Source organism: Chrysoperla carnea (genome assembly GCF_905475395.1).
Source record: "Chrysoperla carnea chromosome X unlocalized genomic scaffold, inChrCarn1.1 SUPER_X_unloc_11, whole genome shotgun sequence".
NCBI lineage: Eukaryota > Metazoa > Arthropoda > Insecta > Neuroptera > Chrysopidae > Chrysoperla > Chrysoperla carnea.
In genome coordinates, this window is record NW_025408056.1 from 7,501 (window position 1) to 20,000 (window position 12,500).

The 12,500-nt window shown below is 31.4% G+C and overlaps 4 non-coding genes across 4 annotated transcripts in view; all 4 read right to left on the minus strand.

Annotated features, from left to right (window-relative positions):
- Positions 1-1,657, minus strand: part of LOC123303624 — a 4,577-nt gene extending 2,920 nt beyond the window's left edge. The window contains exon 1 of the ribosomal RNA XR_006535729.1: positions 1-1,657. This exon is cut by the window's left edge and continues 2,920 nt beyond it. This is a non-coding gene — a ribosomal RNA (large subunit ribosomal RNA).
- A 635-nt stretch (positions 1,658-2,292) lies between these two features.
- On the minus strand, positions 2,293-2,447 carry LOC123303612. The gene has a single exon (XR_006535717.1). It is a non-coding gene; the product is annotated as a 5.8S ribosomal RNA (ribosomal RNA).
- Positions 2,448-3,400: 953 nt separating this feature from the next.
- Positions 3,401-5,556, minus strand: LOC123303615. Its single transcript, XR_006535720.1, has one exon. It is a non-coding gene; the product is annotated as a small subunit ribosomal RNA (ribosomal RNA).
- A 4,378-nt stretch (positions 5,557-9,934) lies between these two features.
- Positions 9,935-10,128, minus strand: LOC123303614. The gene has a single exon (XR_006535719.1). It is a non-coding gene; the product is annotated as a U2 spliceosomal RNA (small nuclear RNA).
- Between the last annotated feature and the right edge of the window lie 2,372 nt (positions 10,129-12,500).

Consider the following 12,500-nt stretch of genomic DNA (forward strand, 5'->3'; position numbering starts at 1 on the left):
GGTATCCCATAAGCGTCAATTTTGGCGCTTTAACTCTACGTTTGGTTCATCCCACAGCGCCAGTTCTGCTTACCAAAAGTGGCCCACTTGGCACTCTGATCCATATATAAAAAATATATTCTCATAGCTTCACATTATAAATAATGTTTTTAAGCAAGCTAGAGATCTCACCCATTTAAAGTTTGAGAATAGGTTGAGGTCGTTTCGGCCCCAAGGCCTCTAATCATTCGCTTTACCGGATGAGACTCTTATATAATGAACGCCAGCTATCCTGAGGGAAACTTCGGAGGGAACCAGCTACTAGATGGTTCGATTAGTCTTTCGCCCCTATACCCAGTTCCGACGATCGATTTGCACGTCAGAATCGCTACGGACCTCCATCAGGGTTTCCCCTGACTTCATCCTGACCAGGCATAGTTCACCATCTTTCGGGTCCCAGCGTGTACGCTCTAGGTGCGCCTCTATTATAATATAATCCGAAAACTAAATTATAATAATATAAGACGCCCTAGGAGTGCGATATTTAATACATAATATAAATATATCCTCCTTTTATCATTTATAAAAAAATATAAATAATATTTACTTTCATTGTGCCTTTGGGTTTCATAAAATTTATAAATATTTCGATGAAAAAATATTTTATTCCCAATGACTTGCGTACATGCTAGACTCCTTGGTCCGTGTTTCAAGACGGGTCCTGAAAGTACCCAAAGCTATATCGTCGCTGACAGATAAATTTTTAATAAAAAAAAATGAGCCAGTTCATTATCATACACCTACTGACAGTTAAATAGTATCATATAACGGCATAAAATCCGTATATATAATATGTTTTAATAAAAAAACCTATTTATACTCGTGGTGGATCTGAACGCGTTAATAACGCGACTCAATATCAATTTATAATTAATACCATCAAACAATTAATCAAGAAACATAGGCGTTTAACATACACAAAATATTATCAAAAAATAATATTGTACATTAATCAACGCACCAATGCCTATAGATTAATATTTAATGGGTCGCAACGTCCTACAAGATGAGAAGTGCATACCTCGTTATCATACAATTAACAATATACAGCAGTGCATATATTTTTACTAAAAATAAATTCCTAATAAAAATTTTTGTCACATGCTAGTACAAATTGGTTGATTAACGATAAAAAGTAAATGAATCTCATCTTTCGACCTTTCGGGTTTCTCAGGTTTACCCCTGAACGGTTTTACGTACTCTTTAACTCTCTCTTCAAAGTTCTTTTCAACTTTCCCTCACGGTACTTGTTCGCTATCGGTCTCGTGGTAATATTTAGCCTTAGATGGAGTTTACCACCCACTTAGAGCTGCACTCTCATGCAACCCGACTCTAAGGAAAGATTCACCTATCATCAATAATAATCACTACGGGCCTGGCACCCTCTATGGGTATATGGCCCCATTCAAGATGGACTTGGATGTATTATATAACAATAGGTTTATATTGAATCTTCCTAAACACTACATTCCCCAAGTGTCTGTTTATCAGCCACGGGGTTCAGTGCTGGGCTTATCCCTGTTCGCTCGCCGCTACTAAGGGAATCCTAGTTAGTTTCTTTTCCTCCGCTTAATAATATGCTTAAATTCAGCGGGTAATCTCACCTACTCTGAGGTCGTAAAAGTTTTTAGAAGTATTAAAACAAAAATTTTTTTTATATATTATGTTTTTGTTATATTTTATAAGTAAACAATTTTCTTAATTATTCATACTCAAATTTTTTTAATATTATTATATAATATTATTTTTATATTTATCTAAAGAGAAGAAAATAAAAAATAAATAATTATATATATTAATTTTTTTCGAGTATATTGAAAATTTTATTACAAATAAAATATTCCATAACAAAATATTAATATATAATATTTTTGTTTATTCTTCTTTATTTAATATTTTAAAAATATATTATTAATATCATTTATTATTAATATTATTATTAACATAAAGTTTTATAATATTATATATAAATGATAAAAAATAATATTGATATATTAATTTAAAAATGTCGACAAATAATAAAAAATATATAAATTTTAAATGCTATTAAAAACATTTTATATTTATTTTTTTCTTATATTTGGCGTAAAACATTCATATATAAATAATTTTACATTTCTTTTATAAAAATTTTATTTATCAATTTAATTAAATATGAAAAAATAAATTTTCTTTTTTAATTATTGATAAATTTCTTTTTCATAAAAAAAATTTTATGTAAAATAATCTTTTATTATATTAATATAATGTATACGACCCTCAGCCAGATGTGGTCCGGGAACAGTATCCAAGGACCGCAATGTGCGTTCGAAATGTCAATGTTCATGTGTCCTGCAGTTCACAAGTTGACGCGCAATTAGCTGCGTTCTTCATCGACCCACGAGCCAAGTGATCCACCGTCCAGGGTAATCTTTATAAATTTTAAATGTAAGTATTATTATTAATAATAATCTTTATTTTTAATATAAAAAATAAAATTATTAATTTATATATCTTTATAAATTCTTTTAAAATAAAAAAATTTTTCTAGAATATAAATTATATATTTTATTTTAAATATATATATATATAAATTAAAGATATTATGGTATTAATAAATATATACATAACATTTTTGATATTTTTGTTAGTGCTAGCTAGATATAATAATTAATATTTGGTATATTTTATAGAAATGTATTTATTTTTTTTTTATAAATTATTTTCTACATAAAAATATATATAATATTAATATGGTACAAAACAAATGGGTTTGTTTTTTAACATAATAACTTTTAATAAAAAAAAAGAAATATCAAGACAAAACATAAAGAAATTTAAATTTGAAATAAATTTTATTCTTTAAAAAAATTTTATCTTGTGTTTTCTTTATTTTTATTATATAACATAGAAAAATAAAAATATAGATTATATCAATTATAATCTTATTTTATTTTTCTTAATAGAGATTATATACATATAAACAAATAATTTCAATATATTCTATTTTTAATTTCACTTTTTTATAAGAGAAATTATTTATAGATTTTATTAATAATTATTGTTTAATAATAATAATAATATTGAATATAAAAATATTTTATATGTAACAAATATATTATTAATATTTATATAATATTCTCTATATTATATGTATAGATATATTATGTGTATAAAAAAAGTTTGGCGTATTACTTTAATATGATATCATAACCAAAATAAATCTCTTTTAACACATAATTACTATTATATATTTTAACAAAATAACATATTAATATGTAATTTTGTTAAAAAAAATATTTCTTATCAATAATATTTTTATTTTTTGGAATATTTAAAAACAATACAAAAAATATAAATAAATATATTTTATATATATCGTTAATGATCCTTCCGCAGGTTCACCTACGGAAACCTTGTTACGACTTTTACTTCCTCTAAATGATCAAGTTTGGTCATCTTCCCAGCAACATCGGCAATATCAGAAATATTGCCGCGTACCAGTCCGAAGACCTCACTAAATCATTCAATCGGTAGTAGCGACGGGCGGTGTGTACAAAGGGCAGGGACGTAATCAACGCGAGCTTATGACTCGCGCTTACTGGGAATTCCTCGTTCATGGGGAACAATTGCAAGCCCCAATCCCTAGCACGAAGGAGGTTCAGCGGGTTACCCGGACCTTTCGGCCTGGGAGGACACGCTGATTCCTTCAGTGTAGCGCGCGTGCGGCCCAGAACATCTAAGGGCATCACAGACCTGTTATTGCTCAATCTCGTGCGGCTAGAATGCCGCCTGTCCCTCTAAGAAGAATTATTTGTACGCCGGCAGTAAAAACCACATCAAAAAACTGCGTACCCATACACCATAACATATGCAACATAAAGCACAATATATACAAAATATAATCTTGATCGTTAAATCTCAAAAATACATGCATATATAAATACAATACATAACACACATGAAAATGAATGAAATGGGAAACAAACAGCCGATGGGCCTTGAGATGCCGGTAAAGTACGTCTATTTAGCAGGCTAGAGTCTCGTTCGTTATCGGAATTAACCAGACAAATCGCTCCACCAACTAAGAACGGCCATGCACCACCACCCACCGAATCAAGAAAGAGCTCTCAATCTGTCAATCCTTCCGGTGTCCGGGCCTGGTGAGGTTTCCCGTGTTGAGTCAAATTAAGCCGCAGGCTCCACTCCTGGTGGTGCCCTTCCGTCAATTCCTTTAAGTTTCAGCTTTGCAACCATACTTCCCCCGGAACCCAAAAGCTTTGGTTTCCCGGAAGCTGCCCGCCGAGTCATCGGAGGAACTTCGGCGGATCGCTAGCTGGCATCGTTTATGGTTAGAACTAGGGCGGTATCTGATCGCCTTCGAACCTCTAACTTTCGTTCTTGATCAATCAAAACATTTTTGGCAAATGCTTTCGCTTCTGTCCGTCTTGCGACGATCCAAGAATTTCACCTCTAACGTCGCAATACGAATGCCCCCATCTGTCCGTATTAATCATTACCTCGGAGTTCCGAAAACCAACAAAATAGAACCGAGGTCCTATTCCATTATTCCATGCACACAATATTCAGGCAAAATTTGAGCCTGCCTTAAGCACTCTAATTTGTTCAAAGTAAACGTACCGGCCCACCTCGACACTCAATTAAGAGCACCGCGACGGGATTGCAATTGGGGGCTGCCACCGCTCTTAACGGTTAAACACTTACGACAAATTACATAATAAAAATATATATAATGCATTAAATAAATAATAACACTAAAATATACTTTATACATAATCTGTACCACCCACCGGTAGGACGTCCCACATAACATGCTAGTTAAACAATGCGAGCATTGAACCAACAGTGTAGGACACAGATTCGACTACGAGCTTTTTAACCGCAACAACTTTAATATACGCTATTGGAGCTGGAATTACCGCGGCTGCTGGCACCAGACTTGCCCTCCAATGGATCCTCGTTAAAGGATTTAAAGTGTACTCATTCCGATTACGGGGCCTCGGATGAGTCCCGTATCGTTATTTTTCGTCACTACCTCCCCGTGCCGGGAGTGGGTAATTTGCGCGCCTGCTGCCTTCCTTGGATGTGGTAGCCGTTTCTCAGGCTCCCTCTCCGGAATCGAACCCTGATTCCCCGTTACCCGTTACAACCATGGTAGGCGCAGAACCTACCATCGACAGTTGATAAGGCAGACATTTGAAAGATGCGTCGCCGGTACGAGACCGTGCGATCAGCTTAAAGTTATTCAGAGTCACCAAATTAAACGATGCAAATTAAAATTTACACCGATTGGTTTTGATCTAATAAAAGCATTCCTTCCATCTCTGGTCGGAACTCTGTTTGCATGTATTAGCTCTAGAATTACCACAGTTATCCAAGTAAATGTGGGTACGATCTAAGGAACCATAACTGATATAATGAGCCTTTCGCGGTTTCACCTTAATTTGGCTTGTACTGAGACATGCATGGCTTAATCTTTGAGACAAGCATATGACTACTGGCAGGATCAACCAGGGAACTATTTGTATTTATAATATTAAATATATAATAATATACATGATATTTTTTTTTTCTTATAATAAGAAAAAAAATTTTCATACAATAATTATTAATATATAATAATATTATTACAATTTCATTTTAAATATCAGATGGTCTCACCCATTACTGATATAAATTTTTTTTTTTTTATATCTCTATTGTTTTAAAATTAATAGAAAAAACATATGAGATATATATATTATTATTAATTTTTTTTTTTTTCAAATATATATTTTATTATGTCATTTATATAATTTTTTTGCTTTTACAAAAAGAAAAATATAACATGTTATTCATAATAAATATTATTGAATAAAAAAAAAAAAAAATAATTATGATTTTTGTCAGACCATCACCAAATGGGTCTTAAAATATTTCAAACATTTTCTCATACTCGTCGCTAGATTGAAAGCGTCATTTATTTTTTAATTTTATTTAAAAAGTTAATTTTAAATAAAAAACGTTATAATAACACTTAATATTCTCGCTTGGTATGAGGTGAGTCAATGTAATATTATTTATAAAAATAATTTTTATATAAATATTGTGTGCTCATATGGGAGTGTAAAGTTTAAAACTTATAACCCATGAACTTGCTTTGACAAAAAAATTTATATGTTATTCTATTTATAATCAATAATTTAATAAAAAAAAATTTTTTTTTAAATATTGATATAAAAAGATATACATATAGAGGTTTTTTTACAAAATTCTCATTAATTTTTTTACAAAAATAATAATACAATATTTAATATCAAAATAATCCAAACTGATTACCATCCAGACTATTATCAATATATATAAGATTGTATTATTATTCATTTCAATACATATTTATTAAAACTGAGATAAAATTTCATATATTAATAAATATGCATGTGTAAAAAAAAAAATTTTTATATAATAATTGAAAATGTTTTTGCTATTATTTTGTATACATACATTAAATAATTGATAACAATTTAATACAATGTACAACTAAAAAATAATAACAGCATATACATATTCGAAACATTACTAGCAAAAAAACCAAAATACAATATTAAATATCAAAATAAACCAAACTGATTACCATCCAGAATATTTTGAGTATATATATATATAATTTTGTATATTTTGCGTTCATGTTAATAAAATATATAAATGATACATATTTGAAAAGTGTTATTCTTCTTTCTGTTTTTTCGTAATATCATGGTGTCCATAGACATGCAAAAGCGTCATACCAAGCCATATACATACCTACACCACCTTTGTTGAATGATACACGAACAGTATGAAAATTAAACAACATATTCAATATCATTTTATATTATACTAAAATAAATGTTATTCTATTAAGAAAGTGTATATTTTTAAATTTGGCATTCATTACATAGTCAAAATACAATAATAATATAGATGATACATATACGATAATTGTTATTTTTCTTTCTGTTTTTTCGTGATATCATGGTGTCCATAGAATTGCAACGACGTCATACCAAGCCATATACAACTCTACACCACCTTTGTTGAATGATACACTTAGAGTATGAAAAATAAACAAATTATACTATATCATACTATATCATATATGTAAGACTGTTGAACATAATACCACAAAATACACTATTTCATATAGATATACATTCATTCTTGTCAACATAAAAGTACGTTATAAATGATACATATACAATAAGTTTTATTCCTCTTTCTGTTATTCCGTAATATCATAGTGTCCATAGAATTGCAACGACGTCATACCAAGCCATATACAACTCTACACCACCTTTGTTGAATGATACACGGACAGTATGAAAAATAAACAACCTATTCTATACCATTTAATATCATACTAAAACATGAAACAAATGTTATTCTATTAAAAAGTGTATTATTTTATTATATTTAGTATTCATTACACAGTCAACATACATAAATGATACATATACGATAAGTGTTATTCCTCTATCTGTGCATCCGTAATATCATAGTGTCCATAGAATTGCAACAACGTCATACCAAGCCATATACAACTCTACACCACCTTTGTTGAATGATACACGGACAGTATGAAAAATAAACAACTTATACTATACCATACTATATCATATGTGTGAGACTGCTGAACGTAATACCACTAATACACTGTTATACATAGATATACATTCATCTCATTAACTTACACGCACTATCCATCATATATATTAAAGACATTACACCCGGTGCTTCAAACTCAAAATATGATAATGTTTAAAATGGCTTTAAACATCATAAACTTTACAGAATAATCAAAATTTAAAGAAAAAAATTTTAAAAAAAAAATTTTTTTCAGCTAAAAATTTTTATTTTGGGACCAAAAAAATTTTTTTTTGCTTTTATCATATTTTATTAAATGAAATTTATGCATTATAATAAATTATTCAATAAACATTAATAATTATAATAAATTATTAAAAAATTTTTGGAATTAATGCAAATTTTTAGAAAAAAATGTATATTTTTTTTTTATATACAAATCGTACATGTTATATTGCGACAGGGTACCGGTATAATACATGTGATACATATGTAGATTTTCGAAAAAATTTTTATCCTTTTAAATGGTCCTAAATACTATATAAAGGTAAAATATATAGAATTTTTCGGGATTCATTAAAAAATTTTAGGGAAAAAATTTCATTTTATTTTATATACAAATCGTACATGTTATATTGCGACAGGGTACCGGTATAATACATGTGATACATATGTAGATTTTCGAAAAAATTTTATCCTTTTAAATAGTCCTAAATACTATATAAAGGTGAAATATATAGAATTTTTCGGGATTCATTAAAAAATTTTAGGGAAAAAATTTCATTTTATTTTATATACAAATCGTACATGTTATATTGCGACAGGGTACCGGTATAATACATGTGATACATATGTAGATTTTCGAAAAAAATTTTATCCTTTTAAATAGTCCTAAATACTATATAAAGGTAAAATATATAGAATTTTTCGGGATTCATTAAAAAATTTTAGGGAAAAAATTTCATTTTATTTTATATACAAATCGTACATGTTATATTGCGACAGGGTACCGGTATAATACATGTGATACATATGTAGATTTTCGAAAAAAATTTTATCCTTTTAAATAGTCCTAAATACTATATAAAGGTAAAATATATAGAATTTTTCGGGATTCATTAAAAAATTTTAGGGAAAAAATTTCATTTTATTTTATATACAAATCGTACATGTTATATTGCGACAGGGTACCGGTATAATACATGTGATACATATGTAGATTTTCTAAAAAATTTTTATCCATTTAAATGCTTCTAAATACTGTATAATGCAAATATATATAATAATTTACAGAATTAATACAAAATTTTTATTGTACAAATTCACATTAATAGTTAATTGGTTAAAAAAAAATTTCAATACACAATGGGAATCAGGCTATTTTATTGGAACTTATTTATAATTAATTCATAATATATTTTTCTATATAAATTGATTAATTGATTTTACATTCACCGTGTAAACGTATACACCATTCAAGTAACATAAAAAAAAAAAAAAAAAAAAAAATTATTATTATATTCTAGTAATACATAATAGTTATTCGCTAAAAAATATTTAATAGACAATAAAAATCTGACTATTCTGTTGTGAACTTATAAATTATTGATTCAAAATATATTTCTCTACCTAAATTTATTAATTGTATACACGCCCCCATGTACGTTGTTCAAGTCATATATTATTTTGCATAAGGATTACAAATAAATATTATATAATAAATAAGAGTTAATAAAAATTTAAAATTTATTATCCATTTTAAATTTATCAGCTAAATAAATATTTTTACATTCTTTTAAATTATTACTTTTTATTGTATTAAGAGTACCCATGTAGGAAAGTATGGCGGGCCCAGACTTGGCCCAGTCTTGGTCCAACTATGCAGAACTCTGGGCCAGACTTGTAAGCCAGACTTGGCCCAGACTTGGGTAAAGTCTGGAATGATAATGCTGGCCCAAGACTGGTTACCTCGACTGGCCCACGCCTGGTTGGCAGGGCTGGGCCATAGTTAATTTTTAAGTTTGGCCCATGCCTGGTTGGCAGGGCTGGGCCATAGTTAAGTTTTAGGTCTGGCCCACGCCTGGTTGGCAGAGCTGGGCCATAATTAATTTTTAAGTTTGGCCCATGCCTGGTTGGCAGGGCTGGGCCATAGTTAAGTTTTAGGTCTGGCCCATGCCTGGCTGGCAGGGCTGGGCCATAGTTAAGTTTTAAGTCTGGCCCATGCCTGGTTGGCAGGGCTAGGCCATAGTTGAGTTTTAAGATTACTTTATGAAGAATTCTATTTTGTGATTTATTTGACAGGGCCAATCCCAGCTGTACCGCAACACTGAGTCAACCCGCGGTAGAAGAGGAGCAAGGTCCTAACAATCTACCGTGTTCCAAATAATAGTTTAATATACTGGTCTCGCAATGCGAGGCGTACCAGATATTGAGTTGATAAGAACACTTATTGCACGTTGAGCTTAGCTCATTGAGACGAGAAGCGATAACATTGTATGTTTATATACACATTACTAGAACATCTTACTTGTGAGAGGTTTTAAAAATAAATATTACTTTGTAAAAAGGATAGTGACTAAAAGACAGAGAAGGAGGAAGTTATTTTAAGTACATGTACCTACTCCATAAACAGTATTACACATGCGCATTGTATACCTTTTGGTTGTATATGCCATTTTTTGTTAGGTATTTAAAATTTTTACAATGTCAAAGGTGTCCATTTCAGGAGTTTATGTCATCAATGTAATTAATTTAATAATAATAATAATAATAATAATAATAATATGACGATTTATTCTGCGATTTCCCTTCAATAATTGAATATTGTCAGCCAAGGCTAGGATGCCTAGTCTTGGCCTAAGACTGGGCTCCCTTGCGTTGGCCGTTCTATGGCAAACCAATGTTGGCCCAGGCTTGGATAATCATTGGATTGGCCAAGGCTAGGATGCCTAGTCTTGGCCGAAGACTGGGCTCCCTTGCGTTGGCCGTTCTATGGCAAACCAATGTTGGCCCAGGCTTGGATAATCATTCGATTGGCCAAGGCTAGGATGCCAAGTCTTGGCCCAAGACTGGGCTCCCTTGCGTTGGCCGTTCTATGGCAAACCAATGTTGGCCCAGGCTTGGATAATCATTGGATTTGCCAAGGCTAGGATGCCTAGTCTTGGCCGAAGATTGGGCTCCCTTGCGTTGGCCGTTCTATGGCAAACCAATGTTGGCCCAGGCTTGGATAATCATTGGATTGGCCAAGGCTAGGATGCCAAGTCTTGGCCCAAGACTGGGCTCCCTTGCGTTGGCCGTTCTATGGCAAACCAATGTTGGCCCAGGCTTGGATAATCATTGGATTGGCCAAGGCTAGGATGCCAAGTCTTGGCCCAAGACTGGGCTCCCTTGCGTTGGCCGTTCTATGGCAAACCAATGTTGGCCCAGGCTTGGATAATCATTGGATTGGCCAAGGCTAGGATGCCTAGTCTTGGCCGAAGTCTGGGCTCCCTTGCGTTGGCCGTTCTATGACAAACCAATGTTGGCCCAGGCTTGGATAATCATTGGATTGGCCAAGGTTAGGATGCCAAGTCTTGGCCCAAGACTGGGCTCCCTTGCGTTGGCCGTTCTATGGCAAGCCAATGTTGGCCCAGGCTTGGATAATCATTGGATTGGCCAAGGCTAGGATGCCTAGTCTTGGCCCAAGACTGGGCTCCCTTGCGTTGGCCGTTCTATGGCAAACCAATGTTGGCCCAGGCTTGGATAATCATTGGATTGGCCAAGGCTAGGATGCCTAGTCTTGGCCGAAGACTGGGCTCCCTTGCGTTGGCCGTTCTATGGCAAACCAATGTTGGCCCAGGCTTGGATAATCATTGGATTGGCCAAGGCTAGGATGCCAAGTCTTGGCCCAAGACTGGGCTCCCTTGCGTTGGCCGTTCTATGGCAAACCAATGTTGGTCCAGGCTTGGATAATCATTGGATTGGCCAAGGCTGGGTTGCCCAGCCTTGGCCGAAGACTGGGCTCCCTTGCGTTGGCCGTTCTATGGCAAACCAATGTTGGTCCAGGCTTGGATAATCTATTCGCTAAAAAATATTTAATAGACAATAAAAATCTGACTATTCTGTTGTGAACTTATAAATTATTGATTCAAAATATATTTCTCTACCTAAATTTATTAATTGTATACACGCCCCCATGTACGTTGTTCAAGTCATATATTATTTTGCATAAGGATTACAAATAAATATTATATAATAAATAAGAGTTAATAAAAATTTAAAATTTATTATCCATTTTAAATTTATCAGCTAAATAAATATTTTTACATTCTTTTAAATTATTACTTTTTATTGTATTAAGAGTATATATCTAGTTTTATTAATCTTAATCCTTTTACAAGCACTAATATTATTTATACATAATATATTTTTATTTTATGTATGGAAAGCATAACTTGCTAAATACATCCTAACAATTTAAAAACTTTTCATTTGATTAATATTATTTACAATAGCTAATATTAATAGAATCTGAATAATCAAAATTATTTCTTTAAATATATGAATTCCGAATGTAAGTGTCCATCATAATACTTCATTAAGTTTATATTTGGCTAGCAACCTGTTATGCATAAATTGCTTTAAAGGTTGCCTACTAAACATATTATAATTATAATTATTAACAATTTTTGTCAATTGCGATTGCATTTTTTAGTATAATCAATGGTAGCGATTATAAGTAAAAACAATTAAAATCATTATAATAATTGTTAGCGATTATAATCAATATTGATAAGATGGAAACAAAAAGTGTTTATTCATAAAAAAAGCTCTTTAATTTATTACATTTAAAAACAAAAATTTTCTAACATAATAAATTA